The 16828-nt window shown below is 49.0% G+C and overlaps 1 pseudogene; it reads left to right on the forward strand.

Annotated features, from left to right (window-relative positions):
* LOC135534854 (SR-related and CTD-associated factor 4-like) overlaps positions 1-13812 on the forward strand; it is a 26123-nt pseudogene extending 12311 nt beyond the window's left edge.
* Positions 13813-16828: the final 3016 nt, after the last annotated feature.

Here is a 16828-nt window from a genome sequence, read left to right on the forward strand (position 1 = left end):
GTGTGCGTGTAGCTTCTCTCTCTCTTTGTCTGCGTGTCTCCTCTCTCTCTCTTTGTCTGCGTGTCTCCTCTCTCTCTTTGTCTGCGTGTCTCCTCCTCTCTCTTTGTCTGCGTGTCTCCTCTTGTCTCTTTGTCTCCTCTCTCTCTCTCTTTGTCTGCGTGTCTCCTCTCTCTCTCTTTGTCCCTGGGTCTCCTCTCTCTCTCTTTGTCTGCGTGTCTCTCTCTCTCTTTTGTCTGCATGTCTCCCTCTCTCTCTCTTTGTCTGCGTGTCTCCTCTCTCTCTTTGTCTGCGTGTCTCCTCTCTCTCTCTTTGTCTGCGTGTCTCCTCTCTCTCTCTTTGTCTGCGTGTCTCCCTCTCTCTCTTTGTCTGCGTGTCTCCTCTCTCTCTTTGTCTGCGTGTCTCCTCTCTCTCTCTTTGTCTGCGTGTCTCCTCTCTCTCTCTCTTTGTCTGCGTGTCTCCTCTCTCTCTCTCTTTGTCTGCGTGTCCTCCTCTCTCTCTTTGTCTGCGTGTCTCCTCTCTCTCTCTCTTTGTCTGCGTGTCTCCTCTCTCTCTCTTGTCTGCGTGTCCTCTCTCTCTCTTTGTCTGCGTGTCTCCTCCTCTCTCTCTTTGTCTGCGTGTCTCCTCTCTCTTTGTCTTTGCGTGTCCTCTCTCTCTCTCTTTGTCTGCGTGTCTCCTCTCTCTCTCTCTTTGTCTGCGTGTCTCCTCTCTCTTTGTCTGCGTGTCTCCTCTCTCTCTCTTTGTCTGCGTGTCTCCTCTCTCTCTCTTTGTCTGTCTCCTCTCTCTCTCTCTTTGTCTGCGTGTCTCCTCTCTCTCTTTGTCTACGTGTCTCCTCTCCTCTCTCTTTGTCTGCGTGTCTCCTCCTCTCTCTTTGTCTGCGTGTCTCCTCTCTCTCTTTGTCTGCGTGTCTCCTCTCTCTCTCTCTGTCTCGTGTCTCCCTCTCTCTCTCTCTGTCTGCCTGTCTCCTCTCTCTCTCTTTGTCTGCCTGTCTCCTCTCTCTCTGTCTGCGTGTCTCCTCTCTCTCTCTGTCTGTCGTGTCTCCTCCTCTCTCTCTCTGTCTGCGTGTCTCTCTCTCTGTCTGCGTGTCTCTCTCTCTCTCTGTCTCGTGTCTCCTCTCTCTCTCTCTGTCTGCGTGTCTCCTCTCTCTCTCTCTGTCTGCATGTCTCCTGTCTCTGTCTCGTGTCTCCTCTCTCTCTTTGTCTGCGTGTCTCCCTCTCTCTCTCTGTCTGCGTGTCTCCCTCTCTCTCTGTCTGCGTGTCTCCTCTCTCTCTCTCTGTCTGCGTGTCTCCTCTCTCTCTCTCTGTCTGCGTGTCTCCTCTCTCTCTCTCTGTCTGCGTGTCTCCTCTCTCTCTCTGTCTGCGTCTCCTCTCTCTCTCTGTCTCGTGTCTCTCTCTCTCTCTGTCTGTGTGTCTCCTCTCTCTCTGTCTGTATGTCTCCTGTCTCTGTCTGTATGTCTCCTCTCCTCTGTCTGTATGTCTCCTGTGTCTCTCTCTCTTTCTGTCTCTGTCTCTCTCTTTGTCTGCATGTCTCCTCTCTCTCTCTCTCTGTCTGTCTGTCTCCTGTCTCCCTCTCTCTCTCTGTCTGTCTCTCTCTCACTGTCTGTCGTATATCTCTCTATCTCTCCATTTAATTTTCAATTGACTCTCTTTCTGTCTGTATCTTAATCCCTCCCCCTCCCCCAGTGTAAGCCGGAGTACAAGGTGGCAGGTCTATATGTTGTAGACTCCATTGTCCGACAGTCCCGTCATCAGTTTGGCATGGACAAGGACGTGTTCGGACCACGGTTCACCAAGAACATCACGGGAACGTTTGAGAACCTCTGTCTCTGTCCCACTGAAGAACGGGTGAGACCATGATGATGATTATAATGGTGGTGAAACAAGTTATGATGGATACCTGAGGACGCTGTACTGACTCATAACAAATCTCTCTCCCTCCTCCTTTCTCTCCTCTCTCTCCTTTCTCTCTCCTCTCTCTCCTTTCTCTCTCCTCTCTCTCCTTTCGCTCTCCTCTCTCCTTTCTCTCTCCTTCTTTCTCTCTCTCTCCTTTCTCTCTCCTTCTTTCTCTCTCCTTTCTCTCTCCTTCTTTCTCTTTCCTTTCTCTCTCTCTTTCTCACGATCCTCCCCTCTCTCTCCTTTTTCTCTCTCCTTTTTCTCTCTCCTTTTTCTCTCTCCTTTTTCTCTCTCCTTTTTCTCTCTCCTTTCTCTCTCTCCTTTCTCTCTCTCCTTTCCTCCTTTCTCTCTCTCCTTTCCTCCTTTCTCTCTCTCCTTTCTCTCTCTCCTTCTTTCTCTCTCTCCTTCTCACAATCCTCCCCTTTCTCTCCCTTTGTCTCTCTCCTTTCCTCCTTTCTCACTATCATCTCTCTCTCTCTCTCCTTTCTCTATCTCCTTCTTTCTCTCTCTCTCTCCCTCTCCCCCCTTCCTATCTGTAGAGTAAGATAGTGCGTGTGTTGAATCTGTGGCAGAAGAATGGTGTGTGTTTAAGATGGAGATCATCCAGCCTCTTCTAGATATGGCTAGCGTCTGGTTCCAGCAGTGTTTGCAGACACCGAGATGTGACCGGACCCAGGTATTACTGTCTGTCTGTTAGCCCAGCCCCAGGTGTTACTGTCTGTTAGCCCAGACCCAGGTATTACTGTCTGTCTGTTAGCCCAGACCCAGGTGTTACTGTCTGTTGGCCAGACCCAGGTATTACTGTCTGTTAGCCCAGACCCAGGTATTACTGTCTGTTAGCCCAGACCCAGGTGTTACTGTCTGTTAGCCCAGACACAGGTATTACTGTCTGTCTGTTGGCCCAGACCCAGGTATTACTGTTCGTTAGCCCAGACCCAGGTATTACTGTCTGTCTGTTAGCCCAGACCCAGGTGTTACTGTCTGTTAGCCCAGACCCAGGTATTACTGTCTGTTAGCCCAGACCCAGGTATTACTGTCTGTTAGCCCAGACAGGTATTACTGTCTGTTAGCCCAGACCCAGGTATTACTGTCTGTTAGCCCAGACCCAGGTATTACTGTCTGTCTGTTAGCCCAGACCCAGGTATTACTGTCTGTCTGTTAGCCCAGACCCAGGTGTTACTGTCTGTTAGCCCAGACCCAGGTATTACTGTCTGTTAGCCCAGACCCAGGTGTTACTGTCTGTTAACCCAGACCCAGGTGTTACTGTCTGTTAGCCCAGACCCAGGTGTTACTGTCTGTCTGTTAGGCCTGACCCAGGTGTTACTGTCTGTCTGTTAGCCCAGACCCAGGTGTTACTGTCTGTCCTGTTAGCCCAGACCCAGGTGTTACTGTCTGTTAGCCCAGACCCAGGTGTTACTGTCTGTCTGTTAGCCAGACCCAGGTATTACTGTCTGTCTGTTAGCCCAGACCCAGGTGTTACCTGTCTGTCTGTTAGCCCAGACCCAGGTGTTACTGTCTGTTAGCCCAGACCCAGGTATTACTGTCTGTTAGCCCAGACCCAGGTGTTACTGTCTGTTAGCCCAGACCCAGGTGTTACTGTCTGTTAGCTGGACCAGGTATTACTGTCTGGCCCAGACCAGGTATTACTGTCTGTCTGTTAGCCCAGACCCAGGTGTTACTGTCTGTCTGTTAGCCAGACCCAGGTGTTACTGTCTGTTAGCCCAGACCCAGGTATTACTGTCTGTTAGCCCAGACCCAGGTGTTACTGTCTGTTAGCCCAGACCCAGGTATTACTGTCTGTTAGCCCAGACCCAGGTATTACTGTCTGTCTGTTAGCCCAGACCCAGGTGTTACTGTCTGTTAGCCCAGACCCAGGTATTACTGTCTGTTAGCCCAGACCCAGGTGCTGTCTGTTAGCCCAGACCAGGTGTTACTGTCTGTTAGCCCAGACCCAGGTGTTACTGTCTGTTAGCCCAGACCCAGGTATTACTGTCTGTTAGCCCAGACCCAGGTATTACTGTCTGTCTGTTAGCCCAGACCAGGTATTACTGTCTTTAGCCCAGACCAGGTGTTACTGTCTGTTAGCCCAGACCCAGAGTATTACTGTCTGTTAGCCCAGACCCAGGTATTACTGTCTGTCTGTTAGCCCAGACCCAGGTGCCACTGTCTGTCTGTTAGCCCAGACCCAGGTGTTACTGTCTGTTAGCCCAGACCCAGGTATTACTGTCTGTCTGTTAGCCCAGACCCAGGTGTTACAGCCCGTTCGTTAGCCCAGACCCAGGTATTACTGTCTGTTAGCCCAGACCCAGGTGTTACTGTCTGTTAGCCCAGACCCAGGTGTTACTGTCTGTTAGCCCAGACCCAGGTGTTTACTGTCTGTCTGTTAACCCAGACCCAGGTATTACTGTCTGTCTGTTAGCCCAGACCCAGGTGTTACTGTCTGCAGCCCAGACCAGGTGTTACTGTCTGTTAGCCCAGACCCAGGTGTTACTGTCTGTCTGTTAGCCCCAGACCCAGGGTGTTACTGTCTGTCTGTTAGCCCAGACCCAGGTGTGTTACTGTCTGTCTGTTAGCCCAGACCCAGGTGTTACTGTCTGTCTGTTAGCCCAGACCCAGGTGTTACTGTCTGTCTGTTAGCCCAGACCCAGGTGTTACTGTCTGTTAGCCCAGACCCAGGTGTTACTGTCTGTCTGTTAGCCCAGACCCAGGTATTACTGTCTGTCTGTTAGCCCAGACCCAGGTGTTACTGTCTGTTAGCCCAGACCCAGGTGTTACTGTCTGTTACCCAGACCCAGGTATTACTGTCTGTTAGCCCAGACCCAGGTGTTACTGTCTGTTAGCCCAGACCCAGGTGTTACTGTCTGTTAGCCCAGACCCAGGTGTTACTGTCTGTTGGCCCAGACCCAGGTGTTACTGTCTGTCTGTTAGCCCAGACCCAGGTATTACTGTCTGTCTGTTAGCCCAGACCCAGGTGTTACTATCTGTCTGTTAGCCCAGACCCAGGTGTTACTGTCTGTTAGCCCAGACCCAGGTGTTACTGTCTGTTAGCCCAGACCCAGGTATTACTGTCTGTTAGCCCAGACCCAGGTGTTACTGTCTGTTAGCCCAGACCCAGGTGTTACTGTCTGTTAGCCCAGACCCAGGTGTTACTGTCTGTTAGCCCAGACCCAGGTATTACTGTCTGTTAGCCCAGACCCAGGTATTGCTGTCTGTCTGTTAGCCCAGACCCAGGTATTACTGTCTGTTAGCCCAGACCAGGTGTTACTGTCTGTTAGCCCAGACCCAGGTATTACTGTCTGTTAGCCCAGACCCAGGTATTACTGTCTGTCTGTTAGCCCAGACCCAGGTGTTACTGTCTGTCTGTTAGCCCAGACCCAGGTGTTACTGTCTGTTAGCCCAGCCCAGGTATTACTGTCTGTCCTGTTAGCCCAGACCCAGGTATTACAGTCTGTCTGTTAGCCCAGACCCAGGTATTACTGTCTGTTAGCCCAGACCCAGGTGTTGCTGTCTGTTAGCCCAGACCCAGGTGTTACTGTCTGTTAGCCCAGACCCAGGTGTTACTGTCTGTCTGTTAACCCAGACCCAGGTATTACTGTCTGTCTGTTAGCCCAGACCCAGGTATTACTGTCTGTTAGCCCAGACCCAGGTGTTACTGTCTGTTAGCCCAGACCCAGGTGTTACTGTCTGTTAGCCCAGACCCAGGTGTTACTGTCTGTTTGCCCAGACCCAGGTGTTACTGTCTGTCTGTTAGCCCAGACCCAGGTATTACTGTCTGTCTGTTAGCCCAGACCCAGGTATTACTGTCTGTCTGTTAGCCCAGACCCAGGTGTTACTGTCTGTTAGCCCAGACCCAGGTGTTACTGTCTGTCTGTTAGCCCAGACCCAGGGTGTACTGTCTGTCTGTTAGCCCAGACCCAGGTGTTACTGTCTGTCTGTTAGCCCAGACCCAGGTGTTACTGTCTGTTAGCCCAGACCCAGGTATTACTGTCTGTTAGCCCAGACCCAGGTGTTACTGTCTGTTAGCCCCAGACCCAGGTGTTACTGTCTGTTAGCCCAGACCCAGGTATTACTGTCTGTTAGCCCAGACCCAGGTATTACTGTCTGTCTGTTAGCCCAGACACAGGTATTACTGTCTGTCTGTTAGCCCAGACCCAGGTATTACTGTCTGTCTGTTAGCCCAGACCCAGGTGTTACTGTCTGTCTGTTAGCCCAGACCCAGGTGTTACTGTCTGTTAGCCCAGACCCAGGTATTACTGTCTGTTAGCCCAGACCCAGGTGTTACTGTCTGTTAGCCCAGACCCAGGTGTTACTGTCTGTTAGCCCAGACCCAGGTATTACTGTCTGTTAGCCCAGACCCAGGTATTACTGTCTGTCTGTTAGCCCAGACCCAGGTGTTACTGTCTGTTAGCCCAGACCCAGGTATTACTGTCTGTTAGCCCAGACCCAGGTGTTACTGTCTGTTAGCCCAGACCCAGGTGTTACTGTCTGTTAGCCCAGACCCAGGTGTTACTGTCTGTTAGCCCAGACCCAGGTATTACTGTCTGTTAGCCCAGACCCAGGTATTACTGTCTGTCTGTTAGCCCAGACCCAGGTATTACTGTCTGTTAGCCCAGACCCAGGTGTTACTGTCTGTTAGCCCAGACCCAGGTATTACTGTCTGTTAGCCCAGACCCAGGTATTGTCTGTCTGTTAGCCCAGACCCAGGTGTGTTACTGTCTGTCTGTTAGCCCAGACCCAGGTGTTACTGTCTGTTAGCCCAGACCCAGGTATTACTGTCTGTCTGTTAGCCCAGACCCAGGTATTACAGTCTGTCTGTTAGCCCAGACCCAGGTATTACTGTCTGTTAGCCCAGACCCAGGTGTTACTGTCTGTTAGCTAGACCCAGGTGTTACTGTCTGTTAGCCCAGACCCAGGTGTTACTGTCTGTCTGTTAACCCAGACCCAGGTATTACTGTCTGTCTGTTAGCCCAGACCCAGGTGTTACTGTCTGTTAGCCCAGACCCAGGTGTTACTGTCTGTTAGCCCAGACCAAAGGTGTTACTGTCTGTTAGCCCAGACCCAGGTATTACTGTCTGTTAGCCCAGACCCAGGTGTTACTGTCTGTTAGCCCAGACCCAGGTGTTACTGTCTGTTAGCCCAGATCCAGGTATCACAGCTGTCTCTCTGCCTCTCTGTCTCGCTGTCTCTCTGCCTGTCTCTCTGCCTGTCTCTGTCTCTCTGCCTGTCTCTGTCTCTCAGCCTGTCTCTGTCTCTCTGCCTGTCTCTGTCTCTCTGCCTCTGTCTCTCTGCCTCTCTGTCTCTCTGCCTTTCTGTCTCTCTGCCTGTCTCTCTCTCTCTATCTCTCTGCCTGTCTCTCTGTCTCTCTGCCTGTCTGTCTCTCTCTCTCTGTCTCTCTGCCTGTCTGCCTGTCTGTCTCTCTGTCTCTCTGCCTGTCTGTCTGCCTGTCTCTCTGCCTGTCTGTCTCTCTCTCTCTGTCTCTCTGCCTGTCTGTCTCTCTCTCTCTGTCTCTCTGTCTGTCTCTCTCTGTCTCTCTGCCTGTCTGTCTCTGTCTCTCTCTCTGTCTCTGTCTGTCTGACTCTCTTGTACTGCTGTCCTCCAGGTTTCCCCTCATCCCCGTCCCCTGTAAAGCGTGTAAGGTCACCTCAGTAACGGGAAAACACTGTTGTGGCGCCTGTCTCTCAGCTTCAGAACTTCGGACGCATTCGTCGCTGTCGCTCAGCTCTTCCAGTCCTCGAAGGGACAACAGGTGTGTGTTTTATTTTTGCTCGTCCCATCTTCAGGCATCCCCCCAGTGTCCTAACTCGGCTCTCTCTCTCTCTCTCTCATTCTGCAGCTTCAGCAAATTTTCCAGAACTTTCAACAAAATCCGTTAAAGCCTCAGACTCATCCCTTCCCACCCCAGACCCACAGCCAACCTCATCCTCATCCTCAGACCCAGACCCACAGCCACCCCCAGCCTCAACCTCATCCTCAACCCCAGACCCACAGCCACCCCCAGCCTCAACCTCATCCTCAACCCCAGACCCACAGCCACCCCCAGGCTCAACCCCATCCTCATCCTCAACCCCAGCCTCAACCTCATCCTCAACCCCATCCCCAGACCCACCCCCAGCCTCAACCTCATCCTCAACCCCACCCCCAGCCTCAACCCCATCCCCAACCTCATCCTCAACCCCATCCCCAGGCTCAACCCCATCCTCAACCCCATCACCAGGCTCAACTCCATCCTCAACCCCATCACCAGGCACAACCCCAGCCTCCTGCCAACCTCCACCACCTCCACTCCCAGCTCCATCTCCAGTCCCTGACCCCCGCCCTGGGTACGACCGCTCAGCGACTCCCCCTCCCCTCCAGCGAGCTCAGCCAGCAGAAAACAGCATTTGACAAGGTGGCTGTGAGTTCCTCTTCTTACTATCGACCAAACCACAGAGTAGGGTTCCCCTTCCTCGTCCCACAGGGGTGTTAGTGACGTGTAAAGGGGATTCAGAATAGTTTATTTTTTTGGGTGGCTTTTAAAAAATAATTGTTGTTGTTATGGGAAATGTCTTGTCTCTAGTAATGGTAGCCAGGGATATGTTGAACAAATCAACAACCTAACCTAGATTTAGATTTGAATGAGAATAACCAAAGATTTATTTAACCAGGTCAGTCATTTTATAAAACACATTCTCGTTTTGACAGATAACGACCTGAACAACACACAGAGAAATACATTTCTTGAAAATCTCAACACATACAGTACCTTCAGGAAAGTATTCATACCCCTTACGTTACAGCTTTATTCTACAATGGAATCAGTCTATAATACCCCATAATGAGGTCACAATACCCCATAATGAGGTCACAATACCCCATAATGACGTCACAATACCCCATAATGAGGTCACAATACCCCATAATGCGTCACAATACCCCATAATGAGGTCACAATACCCGATGACGCGTCACAATACCCCATAATGAGGTCACAATACCCGATAATGCGTCACAATACCCCATAATGAGGTCACAATACCCCATAATGGCGTCACAATACCCGATAATGACGTCACAATACCCCATAATGAGGTCACAATACCCCATAATGAGGTCACAATACCCCATAATGAGGTCACAATACCCCATAATGAGGTCACAATACCCGATAATGACGTCACAATACCCCATAATGAGGTCACAATACCCCATAATGACGTCACAATACCCCATAATGACGTCACAATACCCGATAATGAGGTCACAATACCCCATAATGGCGTCACAATACCCGATAATGCGTCACAATACCCCATAATGAGGTCACAATACCCCATAATGAGGTCACAATACCCCATATGAGGTCAAAATACCCCATAATGAGGTCACAATACCCCATAATGGTCACAATACCCCATAATGAGGTCACAATACCCCATAATGAGGTCAAATACCCCATAATGAGGTCACATACCCCATAATGGCGTCACAATACCCCATAATGACGTCACAATACCCCATAATGACGTCACAATACCCCATAATGACAAAGTGAAAACAGGTTTTTAGACATTTTTGCAAATGTATTAAAAATAAAAAACAGATACCTAATTTACATAAATATTCAGACCCCAGACTCAAAATTGAGCTCAGGTGCATCCTGTTTCCATTGATCATCCTTGAGATGTTTCTACAACTTGATGGGAGTCCACCTGTGGTAAATTCAATTGATTGGACATGATTTGGAAAGGCACACACCGGTCTATATAAGGTTCCACAGTTGACAGTGCATCAGAGCAACAACCAATCCACGAGGTCGAAGGAACTGTCTGTTAAGCTCTGAGACAGGATTGTGTCGAGGCACAGATCTGGGGAAGGGTAACAAAACATTTCTGCAGCATCGAAGGTCCCCAAGAACACAGTGACCTCCACCATTCTTAAAAGGAAGATGTTTGGAATCACCAAGACTCTTCCTAGATCTGGCAGCCTAGTCAAACGTAGCAATCAGGAGAGAAGGGCCTTGGTCAGGGAGGTGACCAAGAACCTGATGATCACTCTGACAGAGCTCCAGAGTTCCTCTGTGGAGATGGTTGTCCTTCTGGAAGGTTCTCCCATTTCTGCAGCACTCCACCAATCAGGCCTTTATGGTAGAGTGGCCAGACCGAAGACACTCCTCAGTAAAAGGCTCATGACACCCCACTTGGAGTTTGGAAAAAGGTGCCTAAAGTCTAATTAGACCCTGAAAACACGATTCCCTGTTCTAATGAAACCAAGATGAAACTCTTTGGCCTGAATGCCAAGCGTCACGTCTGTAGGAAACATGGCACTATCACTATGGTGAAGCATGGTGGTGGCAGCATCATGCTGTGGGGATGTTTTTCAGTGGCAGGGACTGGGAGACTAGTCAGGATCGAGGGAAAGATGTACGGAACAAAGTACAGAGATCCTTGATGAAAACCTGCTGCAGGGCTCTCAGGACCTCCAACAAGCAGGCTTGGAAATGGAAAACAATGTGTTTGAGTTGAACCTTGTCTCCTCTCGTTTGTCTAGACGCTGTTGAACCTCGTCTCCTCTCGTTTGTCTAGCCGCTGTTGAACCTTGTCTCCTCTCGTTTGTCTAGACGCTGTTGAACCTTGTCTCCTCTCGTTTGTCTAGACGCTGTTGAACCTTGTCTCCTCTCGTTTGTCTAGACGCTGTTGAACCTTGTCTCCTCTCGTTTGTCTAGACGCTGTTGAACCTCGTCTAGACGCTGTTGAACCTCGTCTCCTCTCGTTTGTCTAGACGCTGTTGAACCTCGTCTCCTCTCGTTTGTCTAGACGCTGTTGAACCTTGTCTCCTCTCGTTTGTCTAGACGCTGTTGAACCTTGTCTCCTCCTCGTTTGTCTAGACGCTGTTGAACTCGTCTCCTCTCGTTTGTCTAGATGCTGTTGAACCTCGTCTCCTCGTTTTGTCTAGACGCTGTTGAACCTCGTCTCCTCGTTTGTCTAGACGCTGTTGAACCTTGTCTCCTCTCGTTTGTCTAGACGCTGTTGAACCTTGTCTCCTCTCGTTTTGTCTAGACGCTGTTGAACCTTGTCTTCTCTCGTTTTGTCTAGACGCTGTTGAACCTTGTCTCCTCGTTTTGTCTAGACGCTGTTGAACCTTGTCTCTCTCGTTTGTCTAGACGCTGTTGAACCTTGTCTCCTCTCGTTTTGTCTAGACGCTGTTGAACCTTGTCTCCTCTCGTTTGTCTAGACGCTGTTGAACCTCGTCTCCTCTCGTTTGTCTAGACGCTGTTGAACCTCGTCTCCTCTCGTTTTGTCTAGACGCTGTTGAACCTCGCCTCCTCTCGTTTGTCTAGACGCTGTTGAACCTTGTCTCCTCTCGTTTGTCTAGACGCTGTTGAACCTCGTCTCCTCTCGTTTGTCTAGATGCTGTTGAACCTCGTCTCCTCGTTTGTCTAGACGCTGTTGAACCTCGTCTCCTCTCGTTTGTCTAGACGCTGTTGAACCTTGTCTCCTCTCGTTTGTCTAGACGCTGTTGAACCTTGTCTCCTCTCGTTTGTCTAGACGCTGTTGAACCTTGTCTTCTCTCGTTTGTCTAGACGCTGTTGAACCTTGTCTCCTCTCGTTTGTCTAGACGCTGTTGAACCTTGTCTCTCCTCGTTTGTCTAGACGCTGTTGAACCTTGTCTCCTCTCGTTTGTCTAGACGCTGTTGAACCTTGTCTCCTCCGTTTGTCTAGACGCTGTTGAACCTAAGTCTCCTCTCGTTTGTCTAGACGCTGTTGAACCTCGTCTCCTCTCGTTTGTCTAGACGCTGTTGAACCTGCGCCTCCTCTCGTTTGTCTAGACGCTGTTGAACCTCGTCTCCTCTCGTTTGTCTAGACGCTGTTGAACCTTGTCTCCTCTCGTTTGTCTAGACGCTGTTGAACCTCGTCTCCTCTCGTTTGTCTAGATGCTGTTGAACCTCGTCTCCTCGTTTGTCTAGACGCTGTTGAACCTCGCCTCCTCTCGTTTGTCTAGACGCTGTTGAACCTTGTCTCCTCTCGTTTGTCTAGACGCTGTTGGACCGCTTTGACTATGACGATGAGCCTGAGGGAGCCGACGAATCAAAGAAGGACCAGACGTCTTTGTAAGACCTTTCCCCTTATAGTGTGTGTGTGTGTGTGTGTGTGTGTGTGTGTGTGTGTGTGTGTTTGTGTGTGTGTGTTTTAACTGTGTGTATTTGTTTCATTCTGGCAGTACCCAACAGCCTCCAGGTTTCCCCCAGCACTTTCAACAACACATGATGGGCATGGTCCCGGACCTCACACGCCAGGTAATTAACATGGTCCCAGACCTCACACGCCAGGTAATTAACATGGTCTCAGACCTCACACGCCAGGTAATTAACATGGTCTCAGACCTCACACGCCAGGTAATTAACATGGTCTCAGACCTCACACGCCAGGTAATTAACTTCTTGAAACTCCCCAACCCGGATCCGGGTTTGACTAAGCCTCCAGGCTCATTAGCATAACGCAACGTTAACGATTTCTGAAAATCGCAAATAAAATTAAAATAATGCGTTTGCTCTCAAGCTTAGCCTTTTCTTAACAACACTGTCATCTCAGATTTTCAAAATATGCTTTTGAACCATAGAAATAGACTAATTTGTGTAAGAGTATGCAAAGCTAGCATAGCATTTTGTGTGTAGCATGTAGCACGCAACATTTCACAAAAGCCAGATAACCAAATAAATAAAATCATTTACCTTTGAAGAGCTTCTGATGTTTTCAATGAGGAGACTCTGATCACATACCAAATGCGCAGTGTTTCCTGAAAGCGTCTGTGTGTAGAAATCGTTCCGTTTTCTACATTGCGCCTGGCTACTGAAACGAACCGAAATGCAGTCACCTACAACGTAAAACTTTTTCCGGATTAACTACATAATATCGACGAAAACATGGCAAACGTTGTTTGGAATCAGTCCTCAAGGTGTTTTTTCACATATCTCTTCATTGACATGCAGTTCGTGGGAAGCTTGCTTTACTCTCTGTATTGCATGGAAAAATACTGGCAGGTGACTTTTGCGCACCAATTTCGCGCAGGACACCGGGCGGACACGTGGTAAATGTGGTCTCTTATGGTCAATCTTCCAACGATCTGCCTACAAATACGTCACAATGCTGCAGACACCTTGGGGAAACGACAGAAAGGGCAGACTCATTCCTCTTGCGTTCACAGCCATATAAGGAGATCATGAAAAACAGAGCCTCAAAATCCTTGTCATTTCCTGGATGCCATCTCATCTTGGTTTTGCCTGAAGCTCACGTTAAAGGGCACGCACAGAGAATATCTTTGTATTTCTGGACACGTCCAGAGTGTTTTCTTTCGAACAGTAGCAATTATATGCATAGTCGAGCATCTTTTTGTGACAAAATATCTTATTTAAAGCGGGAGCGTTTTTCATCCAAAAATGAAATAGCGCCACCATAGATGTAAGAGGTTAACATGGTCTCAGACCTCACACGCCAGGTAATTAACATGGTCTCAGACCTCACACGCCAGGTAATTAACATGGTCTCAGACCTCACACCAGGTAATTAACATGGTCTCAGACCTCACATGCCAGCTAATACTGATTTTGCTCTCTATTTGTGTCTCTCCCCTCTCCCGCTCCTCTCTCCTCTCCCCTTCTCTGTCTCTCTCCTCTCCCTCTCTCTCTCTCTCCTCTTTCTCTTCTCTCTCTCAGAACACACACACACACACACAGTATTAAAACAAACTCCCTGTCTTTCACCCTCCATCCAGATATCTCTGCCTCCTAACGGCCAGCTCCAGGGCTATGGTTTGCTGCCGGGCCAGGCCTACCCAGGAATGGTGGTTCCCCAGGCCAGGCCCTCCCTGGTACAGGACCTCCAGGCTTCCTGGGGGATACCCTCCAAACAAGGACGCCTTTGGCCAACACGTGGGCCAGCAGGAACAGGTGAGATTAATAGATTTGAATTAGGTTCGGTGGGTTTTGTTAGGTATGAATGGTTAAAAACACCATTAAAGTGAAGACTGTTGTTTTATCGAATAAATTCTCTGTAATTATTATTACGTGATTAAACTAATCATGTAAATGTAATTAACTAGGAAGTCGGGGCACCGTGGAAATCTTCAGATTACAAAGTTGTAATTTTCCTAGTGTAACTTTCAGATATTTTAATATCTGATCACTTGGTCTTCTAATTTAATGAATTATTCTTTACCTCACGTTAGTCTCATTCCAAACGCCGTAAATTGTTGGTTATCTGTACCTAACCCAGCCTTTTCTATAAATCATCCATACACCAATTGTCTTAATAATTTATTTACTAACTAAAAATCACAGAAATGCATAAACATACAAACAGTAGCTATGGTTACAGGGAAATGATAGCCCACTAGGGAACCTCCCCTAAGTCGATATGACGGCTTGGTGGAAAAAGGGAGTGGGTGTGGTCTGAGAAGGGGGGTGTGTGGTCTGAGAAGGGCAGGAAAGGACAAGTCACTACACAGTTGATAATTATATTGATTGAAATGCTAATCTTTTGCACATGAACGCTCACTAATTTGGGAATAATTGCAATCAATAATATATATTTAGGATCGGTGCGTCTTCGTGATCTCTGTTGGAATCGTCAGTCCTTCTGTTGGAGAGTTCATCCGAGTGTCTCTCTGCTTCCCTGAAGTCTGTCGCGGTTAAAATGGGTACTAGAGCTACCATTCAGAAATGTTCTTATAGAATAGATGTTTCGGCGGTTGTCGATCTTCATCCCAGGTTGACATCATTTCTAGTTGCAGACTAGTAATTAGTATCTAAGATTTGCTCTTATTCTGTAAGGATCGATAGTCTGAGTTGAACCATTTCCACCCGTGTAGTCAACGCTCGGCTGGTATGGTTAGGAATTCAACAACCAATTACATCCTTAGCTTAGACGGAGGTTTTTGTGGTCTAAACTCAACCTGTGTCCCCTCGGTGTCCATCGAGGAACGCATGGTCTGAAAACAATTTCTTCAGGAGGGGTTTTATTCGAACAATAGGAGAGGGCTTTTCCATGCACGCCAGATCATGTCTGTGCTCACGGGGCCAGGCCAATGACTTAGTTAAACTTTAAAGGAATACAATTCTCTTTCATTAAAGGTTTAACATCACATTACATCATTTCACAAATAGTTTCATCTTTACTCATTCATTATATACAAGAATTAGATGCAAACCTCATAACTGTATAAACAGAGGCTGTATTGTCTTTCATGAGGTCACAAAGATGACACAAAACGGACCGGGTCGTACCTGGCTCCTCCACCGACCGTTTACACATTCTCCAAAACATGGATATTGTTCAGTTCTCAAGCTCTGTGATGTAGAATGAGTTCTACCAGAAACTCTCTCTCTATACTGCATTGCCACGAGGGAGAGTCTCCTCCAGGAATTTACAACCTGAGATAACAGAACCTGGGTGAGGGGGTGCCACGATCTATGCCGAGAAAGGGTCACGTCATGACCACATGAAAATAGTAACGCTGCCCTTTAATTTAATAGACATGGACCAGTCCATTCTTTATCTATTTGTATTTTTATTATTTAACTAGGCAAGTCAGTTAACACTTCTTTACAATGACAGTACATTTAAGTCATTTAGCAGACGCTCTTATCCAGAGCGACTTACAAATTGGTGAATTCACCTTCTGACATCCAGTGGAACAGCCACTTTACAATAGTGCATCTAAATCATTTAAGGGGGGGGTGAGAAGGATTACTTTATCCTATCCTAGGTATTCCTTGAAGAGGTGGGGTTTCAGGTGTCTCCGGAAGGTGGTGATTGACTCTGCTGTCCTGGCGTCGTGAGGGAGTTTGTTCCACCATTGGGGGGCCAGAGCAGCTAACAGTTTTGACTGGGCTGAGCGGGAACTGTACTTCCTCAGTGGTAGGGAGGCGAGCAGGCCAGAGGTGGATGAACGCAGTGCCCTTGTTTGGGTGTAGGGCCTGATCAGAGCCTGGAGGTACTGCGGTGCCGTTCCCTCACAGCTCCGTAGGCAAGCACCATGGTCTTGTAGCGGATGCGAGCTTCAACTGGAAGCCAGTGGAGAGAGCGGAGGAGCGGGGTGACGTGAGAGAACTTGGGAAGGTTGAACACCAGACGGGCTGCGGCGTTCTGGATGAGTTGTAGGGGTTTAATGGCACAGGCAGGGAGCCCAGCCAACAGCGAGTTGCAGTAATCCAGACGGGAGATGACAAGTGCCTGGATTAGGACCTGCGCCGCTTCCTGTGTGAGGCAGGGTCGTACTCTGCGGATGTTGTAGAGCATGAACCTACAGGAACGGGCCACCGCCTTGATGTTAGTTGAGAACGACAGGGTGTTGTCCAGGATCACGCCAAGGTTCTTAGCGCTCTGGGAGGAGGACACAATGGAGTTGTCAACCGTGATGGCGAGATCATGGAACGGGCAGTCCTTCCCCGGGAGGAAGAGCAGCTCCGTCTTGCCGAGGTTCAGCTTGAGGTGGTGATCCGTCATCCACACTGATATGTCTGCCAGACATGCAGAGATGCGATTCGCCACCTGGTCATCAGAAGGGGGAAAGGAGAAGATTAATTGTGTGTCGTCTGCATAGCAATGATAGGAGAGACCATGTGAGGTTATGACAGAGCCAAGTGACTTGGTGTATAGCGAGAATAGGAGAGGGCCTAGAACAGAGCCCTGGGGGACACCAGTGGTGAGAGCGCGTGGCGAGGAGACAGATTCTCGCCACGCCACCTGGTAGGAGCGACCTGTCAGGTAGGACGCAATCCAAGCGTGGGCCGCGCCGGAGATGCCCAACTCGGAGAGGGTGGAGAGGAGGATCTGATGGTTCACAGTATCGAAGGCAGCCGATAGGTCTAGAAGGATGAGAGCAGAGGAGAGAGAGTTAGCTTTAGCAGTGCGGAGCGCCTCCGTGATACAGAGAAGAGCAGTCTCAGTTGAATGACTAGTCTT

This window comes from Oncorhynchus masou, unplaced genomic scaffold (genome assembly GCF_036934945.1).
Source record: "Oncorhynchus masou masou isolate Uvic2021 unplaced genomic scaffold, UVic_Omas_1.1 unplaced_scaffold_4017, whole genome shotgun sequence".
NCBI classification, from domain to species: Eukaryota; Metazoa; Chordata; class Actinopteri; order Salmoniformes; family Salmonidae; genus Oncorhynchus; species Oncorhynchus masou.